Genomic DNA, 13,817 nt, shown 5'->3' with positions numbered 1-13,817 from the left:
TATTGGGGAAGGGTTCAGCATTTTGACGTGTGGTATAACTACACCTTAGACCCCTCGCACTTTGCAGCTTTTGTGTAAAACCATTTAAATAGTTTTATTTTCTTTTATTTGGTCGTAATGTTTTATTGATTTCATTTTTAGTCATTAATTTAACATATGATGTGTGTTTGATGTTATTTGAATTCTGATATGTTATTTGTAAATATTCCATTTTAGCCACTATCTCATTTAGGTTTAATTATCATTCAGTCCCTGACCCTTATTTTATTATTGTTATTTTTTTAGCTTTTTATTTCATTTCTTTTTTATCCTTTTTTATTGGTTTTCCTATTTTAATATTTTTCTTTTCATTTTTAAACTATTTTTTCGTATTATTTTTATTTTATTTAACATTTTTCTTTTATTATTATTATTATTATATTTTTTACTATTATATTTTCTTTTTTTGTTTTTTATCTTATGTCCTTCAAATTTATTATTTCATTATTTTTGCTTTTGTTTTTATGCATTATTTATTTATTTTTCCCCATTTGATTTATTATTTTAGATAATTTTATTATTATTTTTATTTAATATTTATTTTTTTATCTAACCTTTTCGACCTTTTTAGAAGATTTCCAACTGATCAAAGATAAGTAATTTGAATCGGGTTTCTAAATTTAAATTTAAACTTTTTAATTTTCGCAATTAAGACAACCGATAAATTAATTGGTACCGAAAGGGCGGTTCAAGGGTGCTAATCCTTCCTTGACCGTAACCGACTCCCAAACCCGACGCGTTTCTGGTACAACGCAGATCAGGTAAGAAATAGGGTATCCGATCAACCCATTTGTTTTAAAATAAATGATCGGTGGCGACTTCAATTCATTTAATCCAAGTCGAAGCCCAAATTCGGGGCCCAAACCGAAAGGCGGTTCTGACAGCTTGGCGACTCCGCTGGGGACATGTAAGTGAGTCAGTCCGAAATTAATTTTCGGTTGTCTTTTTATGCGAAAATGGTAAGTTTAAATTTTAATTTATTTATTCGATTCCAATTATTTATCTTTGATTATTTTTCAAATAAATAGTTGTACTGTCGTTTTTAATGATTTCAGAGTTTTTCAAAATTGTCATCTCTAAGCTCTAAACCCGAGCTCCGAACCCGTTTTAAGTGGGGGTGAAAGCGACGCATTCGTGTGAATTTATTCACCGCATATGCCTAGCAATTAGCCTTCAGGATTCATATACCTTACGTCTTCGTGTGAATTTATTAATCGCACAGACATAAGGGAATGTGTCCTCTCGAGTTTAACTTAGTCCACGTAAGCTTGTAATGGGCTTAGGACTGAGGGTATGGAAGCCCAAGGGGGCACCGGCAAGAAGAACTCGAGTACCTTTTTAGAACCTAAATCGGGAGAGTGCAGAGAATTAGGGCCCGCCCCAAAACCTCATTCCAAACCCTAGGCTACTTTGTTTCCGACTTTATTTTCTGTTCAAAGCATGCGAACTAGACAAATATGCAGTTAGGATTTGTTTGAAATTAGCATGTGGGATAGAGATCATGTCCGGGTAGGAATATTAAGCATGTTTGGGTAGACATCATGTGGGGTATGACTTTTATTTTTCATGATTATTTTTTTATCTTCACCTCACTCTCTCTTTTCATTTTTATTTTCTTTTATTTTATTTTCATCACTTGCATCATTTAAAAGAGGTGTTGATATACCAAAAACGTGTTTGATAAACATGAATAATCTACATTAATGGACAAAGGGGTTGTAATACAAGAGATGAAAATGCAGAGGACAGACTACAAGGAGACTATGTGTCACATTTAATCTAGAAGATGTGGTGCCCACAATTGAAGAGTATATCACTATACTGCATTATAAAAGACTCAATGAACCGGGTCTACATCAAGCACAATGAAAGTCTATCTTTGAAGAACTGACTGGCAGAAGTTGCAGGGGCAAGATGAATACCACTGATCTTAGGAGTCACTTCAAAGACGACAATGACAAAACGATAACTGAAATTGGAGACCATTGCTGACGAATTCAAGAAACAGACAAATTGACTTCACATAGTTCCTATCAATTAAGGGCTCCAATGACGTATTCGTTGGGAACAGGCTCAACAAAAGATAAATGCCGGATGTGCAGTCCTTCGAGATTTTTTCTGGGCAAACAACTCGTCATTTGCACGGTTCATCCAGAGAAGCTAGATCGGTTCGACAGGTTATTCAACCGGTGACGGATGAAGGCGGAAGACTAGTCAACATGTCAGAAGCTGTCAGAATATTTTTTGTCTCTTAAAAGATAGAACACTTTTGTCCCCAATAAGGGTTATTCAGAATAACAGGCACATTTTTTGGATCAATGCCTCGGACATTTCATGCATCATGCATTTAGATATTTGGCATTTTGTTATTTTCTTTGCATTCACATTAACTAATATATACACGTCTCATCAAAAGGAGCAAATACTGGATACACCGCCTCAAGCGTTGGACATACCCTATCCGCATAACACTTGTTTTAAGAAGAAGATGATGAAAGCCAGAATTACACAAATCGAGGAGAATATGTTGAAACTACAGAAAGAGCTAGAAGACAAGATAAACCAGAACAGTCGAAATACTCTGGAAACAATCTCAAAGAACCAAGAGTCCTTGGTTGATCAGATTGTTGCCAAGTTAGTTGGCATACAACAGACCAGTGCGCCTGGGGAAGGTTCACGGAAGGGGTAACTATACAACCTACCCCGCAAGTGGTTATCTCACCTGAAATCAAACCAGAACTTCGAGGGGACTCATCTGCTGCAAAAGCGAAGCCCTCGTCCTCTGTATTTAACCCTAAGAACAATCAGGATTATTACCATGTATCGGATTTGGACGAAGAGGACAAAGCGAAGAAGATGGAGGAAAAAATCAAACAATTGGAGGACAAAATGAAGGTAGTCAAAGGAGACCATGACTATCATGAAATCGATGCCGCGAAACTCAGTCTAGTCCCGGACTTGTGTTGAAACATTTTAATATTTCGATATAACAAATTAAGTTAAATGGATTTTAAGATTTTCCAAATGATTTTCTAAGTATATTCGATATAACTATTCGAATATCAAAACATTACTCCAAATATTTCAAAAATCATTTTTGATCCTTACTTAAGTGTAAAATTAAGTTTTAATCATAAAACAATTTCAAATATTTTACAAAGTATTTCGAACCAATTCAAAGCCAAAAATTCCAGATACTCAGAGGGAACCGATTCCCCCCCATAGGAGGAACCGATTCCCCCCTGAATGGTTTGGCTCCGAGATTTCCAGAATGCTCGGAGGGAACCGATTCCCCCAAGGGGTACCGATTCCCCCTGTTCAACGGTCGAAATATTTGAATTTTACACTTAGGGAACCGATTCCCTATAATAGGGAACCGATTCCCCCCACTGTCCAAGCTGTTTTATTAAATGTTTTCACACTAAAACGGCTATAATATCTCTCTAATTATCCCCAACGTTCAGAAGTGATTCAAGGTGTATTTAAGCAAGCTTAGAAGCCTTGATCAACAACAAGAAACATCAAGCAACTAGAATCAAGAGAGAATCAAAGAGAAAGCATCAAACCTCAAGTTTGAGCATTTCAAGCCCATTTCATTCAATATTCATTTTGCTTTCAAGAACACTTTTTGTGCTCAATTGTATTCATCTTTGAGTGTTCTTTTCTTTGTTCTAGAATTGTGCAAACATCTTACCTTGTGAGGTTTTCTTGTAAGTTTGCAAATTTGTAATCTTCTCTTTGAGAAAGAGTGTTCTCAAGAGTTGGGGTATACTCTTGAGGGAATTGTAAGGTTATCTCTTTGGCCTCAAAAGAAAGAACAAATTAGTGAATTTGTTGGAAAATCCTTAGTGTGGATAGCTAAGGTAGTGGACGTAGACTTTGTTTGAGAAAGTCGAACCACTGTAAATCGCTGTGCAATTGCTTTCAATTTTCTGCAAAAGCTTCCACAAAATTTTTATTGCCAATTCACCCCCCTCTTGGCCAATTTCGTCATTCGATTAACTCAACAATTGGTATCAGAGCCTAACTCATTTGAAGGTTTAATCGCCTCTTGAGTCGATCCGGGAAGAGTTACATCGATTACAAAGTCATCAATGGCCTCCACTTCAAACTTCGACTCCGGTCTTGATTCGATGCCCGTCAACAAGCCTCCTTCTTCAATGGAGCTAACTATGCCTATTGGAAAAATAGAATGATGTACTTCATTCAAGCAAGTGACATGGGAGCATGGAATGCTGTAGAAGAAGGATACATCAAACCTCTCACTCATCCAAGGTTGTGGAGTGAAGGAGAGACAAGAATGTTCCAGCTCAACTCCAAAGCCATCCATATTATTTTTTGTGCTCTTGGACCAGATGAATACGGAAGAGTTTCATCGTGTACAACCGCCAAAGAAATATGGGACAAACTTCAAGTCACACATGAAGGTACAGATGAGGTAAAGAAATCAAAAATTAGTATTCTAACGCATAGCTATGAAAATTTCAGGATGAAACCAAATGAAGACATCAAAGCTATGACGGATAGATTTTCAACGATTGTCAATGGTCTCAAATCATATGGAGAGATCATCTCAAATGAAAAGCTTGTGAGGAAGTTAGTCTACTCCCTCCCAAAATCATGGCAATCAAAGAAGACGGCAATCATCGAGTCTAAGGACCTATCGTCTTTAACTCTTGAAGAACTTATCGGTTCACTCCTCACTCATGAGATGATGCTTGAAGATGAGGTGGACCTTGATAAAGTTGAAGAGACACCAAAGGAGAAGGAGAGAAGAAAAACATTGGAGTTGCTCTCAAATCCACAAAAGATGAGTGATTCTAATGATGATGATGACGAGGAAATGGCATGTTTGCCAAACGGTTCAGAAAAATGATGAGACCTTACCAAGGAAGAAAATTCAAACGAAACGAAGGCCTCAAAAATGAACCAAAAGAGAAGGACCCAATTATTTGCTATGAATGCAAAAGCCGGGGCATGTCAAATATGATTGCCCACAATTGAAGAAAAAGGGTCAATCAAAGAATAAGCACAAGGCTCATGTGGCTACATGGAGCGATGAAGAAGGTTCCGATGAAGAGGAACAAGAAGTAGCAAACTTGTGCTTGATGGCATTCGGGGAAGATTCTAAGGTAACCTCTAACTCATCTGATTTTGATGATTTATCTTATGAGCTATTAGAGGAATAATGGGTTGGCTTCGGATTATGAGAAATTATTTTTAAAATATAAAATGATGTTTCAAAATTGAAAAATGAAAATAAACTCATATCCAAAACCAACAATGATCTTGAAAGTAAAATTAAAGATTTGCAAATCAAACTAGAAGAGTTTGAAAAGAAAAATTTAGATTTGCAAATTTACTTTCAAAGGTCAATGATGATCATCAAAAGAAAATGATGATCTTAAATCTCTTTTGAAAAAGTTGGAACAAAACGTTTTGAAAAAGGAGAAAATTCAAAATCCAACTTTGTTAGAAAAGATTTTAGAAACTACAATCATAGAAATCCTCAACGAACCTTAAATGGTAAAATATTTAGAAGTATATGGGTTCCTAAAGGACTCATTACTACTAAAGATAAAGATATCCTACAAAAAATGGATACCTAAGGGAACTAGGATTTTGGAAACTAATGAATATGGACCCAAAAGAATTTGGGTACCAAAAATCAAAAATTAATCTATGTTGTAGGGAAAGGGCATTGCTACAAGGCACGGGAAACAAATTCAAACTCATGGTACCTTGATAGTGCTCAAGACATATGACCGGAGACAAAAGCCGGTTCATTGAGCTTAACGCCAAAAATGGAGGAGAAGTGACTTTTGGAGACAATTCAAAAGGTCACATTGAAGGTATTGGTACAATAGGTATACCTCTTCCATACAAATTAAAAATGTTTTATATGTGAATGGATTAAAGCATAATCTATTGAGTATTAGTCAATTATGCGATAAAGGATTCAATGTCTTATTTGAAATTAATGGTTGTAAAGTCATTGACATGCATCTAATCGGATTATGCTTGTTGGTCATAGAATAGGAAACATTTACATGGTGCATTTAGATTCTATTGATATGACTAATTTATGCCTAGTTGCTAAGGATGAGCATGATAGTTGGTTATGGCATAGGGACTAGGTCATGCTAGTATGAGTGTTTTGCAACGACTAATTCAAGGTGATTTAGTTCGAGGGTTGCCTAAGCTTAAATTTGATAATGATAAAATCTGTGATGCTTGTGCTAAAGGAAAACAAAAACGAGTTTCTTTAAATCTATTAATGATGTATCAACTAGTAGAGTATTACAATTGATCCATTTAGATCTTTTGGGCCAACTAGAACTACTAGCTTGGGAGGAAAACAATATGCATTTGTCTTGGTAGATGACTATTCTAGATACACTTGGGTTCTATTCTTAAGTACTAAAGATGAAGCATTAGAAAATTTCATCACATTTTCAAAATAATCCAAAATGAAAAAGGTTACTCTATCACTAGTGTTAGAAGTGATCATGGAACTGAATTTGAAAATCTTGGATTTATTGAGTTTTGTAATTCTAATGGTATTAGCCACAATTTTTCAGCACCTAGAACCCCTCAAAATGGAGTTGTTGAGAGGAAAAATCGAACTTTAGAAGAAATGGCTAGAACCATGCTTTGTGAAAATAATTTGCCAAAATATTTTGGGCGGAAGCCACAAATACCGCTTGTTATGTTATAAATCGAGTATGATTAGGCCAATTTTAAAGAAAACTCCATATGAAATTCTCAAAAATAAAAAGCCTAACATTAGCTATTTTCATCCTTTTGGATGTAAATGTTTTGTTTTAAACAACGGTAAAGAAATCTTGGTAAATTTGATGCTAAAAGTGATGAAGGAATTTTTCTGGGTTATTCCTTAAACTCTAAAGCTTATCGTGTATTTAATAAAAGAACTTTAGTTGTAGAAGAGTCTATACATGTTGTTTTCGATGATAATCCCCTTCCGAGGAAGGATTCTTCTGTTAATGATGATGTAGGTATTGTACAAGCAAATGACGTTAGATATGACGTTGGAGAATCATCATCAAAGGAAGAAACAAAGATGAGGAAACTCATGATCCCCTCGAGAATCCAACCATTGAAGAAGGGAAGTATTTTCCAAGAGAGTACAACTATGTCAAAGATGGTGAAATTATAGGTGATCCATCAAAAGGGGTAACTACTCGATCTTCTCTTAGAAATATCTGTAATTATGTTGCATTTATTTCATGCATAGAGCCTAAGAACATCAAAGAAGCATTAAAAGATGAACATTGGATTATGGCTATGCAAGAAGAATTAAATCAATTTGAGAGAAGTAAAGTATGGACATTAGTTGAAAGGCCTAGTGATAAATCTACTGTAGGTACTAGATGGGTTTTAGAAATAAACTTGATGAAAGTGGTAATATAGTGAGGAACAAGGCTAGACTTGTTGCTCAAGGCTATACTCAAGAAGAAGGCATAGACTATGATGAAACATACGCTCCCGTAGCTAGGATGGAAGCAATTAGAATGTTATTAGCATTTGCATGTTTCAATGAATTTAAATTATATCAAATGGATTAAAAGTGCATTTTTAAATGGTTTTATAAAGAAGAAGTGTACGTGGAACAACCTCCAGGTTTTGAAGATTCAAATTTCCGGATCATGTTTTAAAATTGACAAAAGCTCTTTATGGTTTAAAACAAGCTCCTAGAGCTTGGTATGAAAGATTGTCAAATTTTTAATTGAAAAAGATTTTTTAAAAGGAAAGGTTGACACTACATTGTTTTTAAAAAGAAAGGTAAAGATTTATTAGTAGTTCAAATTTATGTTGATGATATAATATTTGGTTCTACTAATGATGTTCTTTGCCAAGAATTTTCTAAGCTAATGCAAAGTGAGTTTGAGATGAGCATGATGGGGGAGCTCTCATTTTTCTTGGGACTCCAAATCAAGCAAAGAAAAGATGGCATCTTCATTAATCAAGCTAAGTACGTCAAAGATATGCTCAAGAAGTTTGGACTGGAAAATGGGAAACCTCATAACACTCCAATGAGCTCTTCAACAAAGCTTGACTTAGATGAAGGAGGTAAGTGTAGATGTTAAATTATATAGGTCAATGATTGGCTCTTTGCTTTATCTAACTGCAAGTAGACCGGACATTATGTTTAGTGTTTGCTTATGTGCTAGATTTCAATCATGTCCTAAGGAATCACATTTACTAGCTGTTAAGAGAATCTTTAGATACCTAAGGACACTCCTAGTTTAGGACTTGGTATCCTAGAGACTCTAGTTTAGCTTGCATGCTTTTTCTGATGCGGATTATGGAGGATGCAAATTAGATAGGAAAAGCACCTCCGGTACTTGCCAATTCCTTGGAAATATGCTGATTTCTTGGTTTTCAAAGAAACAAAATTGTGTTGCATTATCTACCACTGAAGCGGAATACATTTCAGCCGGTAGTTGCTGTGCACAAGTTTTATGGATGAAACAACAACTTTTTGATTATGGAATTGAAGTAGGTACTATTCCTATCAAGTGTGACAATACTAGTGCTATTGTCTCACTAAAAATCCCATCCAACACTCTAGAACTAAGCACATTGAAATAAGACATCACTTCATTAGAGACCATGTCACTAAGGAAGATGTAGTTCTAGAATTTGTGTGATACTTTGCACCAATTAGCGGATATCTTTACAAAACCCTTAGACAAGGAAAGATTTGGACACTTAGGAGAGAATTAGGTTTGACCAATCTATCTTCACTTAGTGTTTAAAAAATTTTAGCACTTTTAATAAATCTTGAAAATGCTTATATTTTTTGATTGCATTCTTGCTATTAGTTAGGGGGAGTTTGTGATTCTTAATGAAAATTAATTTTATGCTCAAAATCAATTAAAGATTAATTAATTATTTGAACATAATTAAAGTTTGATATATGAGTTGCCAAAACCACTAGAAAAGATTAATTTAGCATTTTGTGCTTAAAAATTCGGATTTTAGCATTTTGTGCAGAGGGAATCGATCCCCCCCTGAGGGAACCGATTCCCCCTTTGAAGGGGAACCGATTCCCCCCACAGGGGAATCGATACCCCCCTGGGGTTCTGCTAAAATCGGGCAGAATAACCTAAACTCTCCAAAAACCCTCTTCCTCTCTCTCTCTCCGCCGTTCTCACTCTCTAAACCCCTCAAATCTCCATTTTTGCCTCAAATCAACGATAATAATCGGATTTTGCTTCATAAATCATCTTCCAAACCTGTTGGAATCATTAAAATCGTGCAAACAACATCTAAATCCCCTCAATCTTCATATTTCAAGGTAAATTTTTCTAAACTCTTTATTTCATTATTTTTGAACATAGGATTAGTTTCAATTAGTTCTAGGTTGAAATAGTGATCGGGCATTGGTTATTTAGTGATTAGAAACTAGATGTTACAACTAATTTCATCAAAACACAAGAATTTTTCAAATTTTTTAAAATTTTCGAAATAAAAAAAAAAATGTTATTTTTCAAATTATTGTGTTTTGATCAAATATATTGTTATTATGAAAAACTATACATATATTGTTTCTCAAACCATATTTTTCAAAAGTTTTTCAAAAACTTTTCCCATTAGGATTGTTTTAGAGAATCTTGAATATTGAGGACTCATTTGAGTTTTGGGATTAATTGAATTGCATACACTTGTTTTAAAATTGCAGGTTATTATATCTATTCCGATTTTCTTCACCATGTCAAATCCTAAACGTCCTAGGTCTTCATCTAGTCGTTCTAGTCGTCAACCAAATCCACCTCAAATCCTCCTTCTATTCCAATTTCTAATCCCAATCCCACTGATCCTAACTTGACTATCCAAAATTCGTGTTTCAATCATCCTGGTCTAGAAATCACCGATATTGGTATTATCAGTATTTCGATTCTTACAAAATCCGGGAAGAACGTATTCCTTCTCGTCAAGCTATGTTAGCTATCAATTTTAAATATCTTCCCATTTTACAAGAATGGAAATTTGATAAACTATTTGATCTTGAACCCATCGTTTACCATCAACTTGTTCGTATATTCTACTCTAATGCCGTATGTGTTAAAAACCAAGCTGAAACCGAAACCATAGGAATTCGTTCCTACCTTCTAGGACAATTCTTATATATTGACCCGGCATATATAGCCATACTTTTGGATTAGATAATGATGGTATTTCGAATGAAAAACAAATCTTAGTTCTCGTTATAAAAGAAGGGATAGTGCGAGTGTCTTAGACCTACATGAGCGTTTTCTTCATCTAATGATTTCTTGGTGGTTTCGACCATCCGGAGGTCGTTATTCTACTCTTAGAGCTTTGGATCTTTGGTGGTTACATTGTTTTGAAAACCGTATTAAAATTAACCTACCTCAGATTATTTTTGCTGAAATTGTTGAAACCGTAAATCTTGTTCCTAACAAGAAACACTGTTCATCTCTAGTTTACGGTTGCTTTTTGAGTAATCTGTTTTCCAAAGCTGGGCTTAGAGTCGGTCTAGATGTCGTTTTTCCTCTTAAGAAACAAATAAATCTTCTTTCCTTAACGAGAGCGGGATGGGTAAAGGACAAAGAAACCGGTGAATGGGTTCGTTCTTCTACTCCGGGAGCTAGTTCTTCACAAGCTCCACCCGAAGCTGACGAAGATCCCGAGTTTGAACAATTAATGAGGGATATTGATGAAGTTGAAGAAGAACCTGATCAGCCCGAAGAGCAGCCCGAGGAGCAAGCACAACAAACGCATCAAATGCCTCCATATTTTCAATCCTTTATGGAGACATTCGATTACCGATACGCTACCATGGACTCGCGTTTTTCCTCTATAGAGTCTCATTTATCCACAATGGGAGCTCAACAGTTAGAGATTCTTCGGGAGATGCGTGCAAACAATGAATCAACCAACGCTCGTATCAATGAACTCACACACGAGATGGCCGCTATGCGAGCCCATTTTCCTCCTACCGATCCGGATGCTTGATTTTATGTTTAGCTTTAAAACTTTGAACAAAATGAATATTGTTTCAACATTTTGATATGTTTGATTTTGTGGATTGTTGGATTTTGGATATATGAATGGTGTGAACTTATATGTTTGGTGTGTTTTATTCATTTTTGCATCATTTACATTATCATTAGCAATATGACCAATTTTGCCATATCACATTATTTATGAATATTGATTTATGAAACTAATGGCTAACCTCTCTTTTGATTATGATCTTAGCAGCTTAAGCTTATAATTAATAAATCAATTGGCTAAATGATTTACAAAACCTTGTTTTACAATGTCTTTTTGATTTAACAAAAAGGGGGAGAAGAATAAGTGTTAAGTAAGGGGGAGTAATTAGTAATTTCTAATTTTAATTTTCTAATTTCAAAACTTGATTTCAAAAATCTTAAAATTACTAAAATGTTTTGTTATATCAAAAAGGGGGAGATTGTTGAAACATTTTAATATTTCGATATAACAAATTAAGTTAAATGGATTTTAAGATTTTCCAAATGATTTTCTAAGTATATTCGATATAACTATTCGAATATCAAAACATTACTCCAAATATTTCAAAAATCATTTTTGATCCTTACTTAAGTGTAAAATTAAGTTTTAATCATAAAACAATTTCAAAATATTTTACAAAGTATTTCGAACCAATTCAAAGCCAAAAATTCCAGAATACTCAGAGGGAACCGATTCCCCCCATAGGAGGAACCGATTCCCCCCTGAATGGTTTGGCTCCGAGATTTCCAGAATGCTCGGAGGGAACCGATTCCCCCCAAGGGGTACCGATTCCCCCCTGTTCAACGGTCGAAATATTTGAATTTTACACTTAGGGAACCGATTCCCTATAATAGGGAACCGATTCCCCCCTGTCCAAGCTGTTTTATTAAATGTTTTCACACTAAAACGGCTATAATATCTTCTCTAATTATCCCCAACGTTCAGAAGTGATTCAAGGTGTATTTAAGCAAGCTTAGAAGCCATTGATCAACAACAAGAAACATCAAGCAACTAGAATCAAGAGAGAATCAAAGAGAAAGCATCAAACCTCAAGTTTGAGCATTTCAAGCCCATTTTCATTCAATATTCATTTTGCTTTCAAGAACACTTTTTGTGCTCAATTGTATTCATCTTTGAGTGTTCTTTTCTTTGTTCTAGAATTGTGCAAACATCTTACCTTGTGAGGTTTTCTTGTAAGTTTGCAAATTTGTAATCTTCTCTTTGAGAAAAGAGTGTTCTCAAGAGTTGGGGTATACTCTTGAGGGAATTGTAAGGTTATCTCTTTGGCCTCAAAAGAAAGAACAAATTAGTGAATTTGTTGGAAAATCCTTAGTGTGGATAGCTAAGGTAGTGGACGTAGACTTTGTTTGAGAAAGTCGAACCACTGTAAATCGCTGTGCAATTGCTTTCAATTTTCTGCAAAAGCTTCCACAAAATTTTTATTGCCAATTCACCCCCCTCTTGGCCAATTTCGTCATTCGATTAACTCAACAACTTGGTTCTTCCTCCGAAATTTAAGTCCCCGAAATTCGAGAAATTTGATGGGAACAGTTGTACATCCTCTCACATCACCATGTTCTGTCGAAAAATGACAGGATATGGAGGAAATGACCAACTTCTGATCCACTGCTTCCAGGAGAGTCTGTCGGGCTCAGCCATTCGGTGGTACAACCAGTTAAGCCGATCAAATATCAAGACCTGGAAGGACCTGGCCAAGTTATTTCTGGAACAATACAAGCATATCAATGACATAAGGCCAGATCGAGTTATGCTACAAAGCATGGAAAAGAAGCATAACGAGAATTTCAGGCAATACGCATAAAAATAGAGGGATTTGGCTTTGCAAGTTCATCCACCGTTGGATGAAAAGGAAACCGAAAACTCTTCGTGCAGACCCTGAAGGCTCCACACTTCGGGCACCTGGTTGCGATCACATCAGAAAGCTTTTCAGACTTGGTTATGGCCGTAGAAATGATTGAGTCGGCCATAAAGCAAGGCAAAATTAAGGATGGGGAGGCCAGTAGGAAACCTCCTATGCAAGAGCGGGATGGAGAGATTAACAACATCAACCATGCCAGTAAAGGTGTTACGATCTCCAAACCAAAATCAACTACAGTTGTACCGTCAGGTACTTCAAAACAAGATTCCAGAGAACCAATGAGGGAAAGGGAACATTTCGACCCTATTCTCATGACCTACAAAGAGCTTTACCATCAACTTCTTGACACCCATGTAGTGTCACCATACCCGGTGGAACCCATGAAGCCCCCAAGTGGTATGATGAGAATACGCATTGTGAATATCACGGCGGTGTCCCAGGGCACACAATTGAGAACTGTTACGCATTCAAAAGAGTCATATAGAAGATGCGTAACCAGAACTGGATCGACTTCAACAACTTGGGGGCATCCAAGTGAGGAAGATCATTTCATCATTTGAGGCATTATGTTTGAACTTGTTTTTTTTTTCACTTTTTCAAGTTTTTGTAAAAACATTTGAATAAATTTATGTTACTTTAATGATGACGAGCAATGAATCACATTTGTAAACTTTCAATTCTTTGAATATCATTTGAATTAAGAAACTCTGTGAATGGTTCAAAGTTACGGATCTTTGACAAAGTAACATGATTTAAAACAAGGATCTTGACCTTACCCAGAATATATCCTCAAACACCGTACCCTGCTCTTACAATTAACCAATACTACATTTTACTTTCATAAGGTGCGGACAACATGGGGGCATTATTTGCATAT

Source organism: Hibiscus syriacus, unplaced genomic scaffold (genome assembly GCF_006381635.1).
Source record: "Hibiscus syriacus cultivar Baekdansim isolate YM2019G1 unplaced genomic scaffold, ASM638163v2 tig00019423_pilon, whole genome shotgun sequence".
Taxonomy (NCBI): domain Eukaryota; kingdom Viridiplantae; phylum Streptophyta; class Magnoliopsida; order Malvales; family Malvaceae; genus Hibiscus; species Hibiscus syriacus.
This window is presented reverse-complemented; position numbering follows the sequence as displayed.